Source organism: Triticum dicoccoides, unplaced genomic scaffold (genome assembly GCF_002162155.2).
Source record: "Triticum dicoccoides isolate Atlit2015 ecotype Zavitan unplaced genomic scaffold, WEW_v2.0 scaffold53837, whole genome shotgun sequence".
Taxonomy (NCBI): domain Eukaryota; kingdom Viridiplantae; phylum Streptophyta; class Magnoliopsida; order Poales; family Poaceae; genus Triticum; species Triticum dicoccoides.
In genome coordinates this window covers 1-1,116 of record NW_021280287.1, presented here as the reverse complement: position 1 = coordinate 1,116, position 1,116 = coordinate 1, and positions in this window count along the sequence as shown.

The window sequence follows — 1,116 nt, the reverse complement described above, 5'->3', positions numbered from 1 at the left end:
GTTCATCTGGGTGATGGGCTAGAGTGAAATGATTATGTCGGTAATGAGAGTGGTGTGGTGAACACGATTTGGTAAAGGTATCGATGAGAGGCCATGTAGGAGTACATGGTGGGTTGTTTCATTGAAGCCGACCTTAAGCACTGAGATCTGTATGCGTGATTTAAGATACAGCTACTACCATGCATTGGGCCCTGAAATATGACCCCGCTCGACTTCTTATTCACCCTAGCTCTCTGTCCAGGAGTTGCAAGTAGTTTCTGGTGTTTGTAGCCTACTGGAGGCCGTGGACAGCGCTGACCGTAGGGGTGGGCTGTGATGCGGTAGGTACGTGGCCGGGTGTACCGAATACCCGTTAGGTATCTCGGGAACCCTGTTCACATCGTTCGGGGCCGTATAGGAAACCCCGGCCGGACTCCCTGCGGATGGAACCTGAATAGGCGATAAACCTGGACTAGAGGCTTAAGTGTTTAGGTAGGTCGTGGTCTACACCCACGTCGGCTTTCGCTTGAAGTCTGCCGAGCACATGTCGTGTGCAGACGCTAAGTGGTGGAAACATGTATGAAGAAGTACACCCCTGCAGGGTTATCATAATCTATTCGAATAGCCGAGTCCGCGGTAAAGGACTACTTGGTTGCCTATACAGTTCATAGACAAGTAAATGGAAACTGTTAAAAGCCTCAAGATAAGTGTGAGTGCCGAGGATGGCTCTTCCGTAGGAAGACGGAGGTGGATCCTCGGTAGTGTATTGAAGTGGTGAGTAGTGGACTCGTGTGCGCAAAACCATTTCAAGTTGGAGTATCGTAGGATAGTCTAGCCAAGAGTCAAAGCTGGCTTGCTGCAATAACTCCACCAACCCTTCTTGATACTAAGCATGTATGTAGGGTCTGATGTAAGTCTTGCTGAGTACCTTTGTACTCATGTTGCTATAATTTACATTTTTACAGAAGACGCTGCAACCCCTTCTGATGGGTTCTATGTAGACGTTGACATCAACGAGTAGGCTAAAGACCCAGGTGGTGACCCTGAGCTTGTGAAGGACCACGTAGTATAGCTAGGCTTTCCAAGCCTCTTTTATTTTATTAGTTGTCTGTACTCAGACAAGTTACTTCCGCTGCT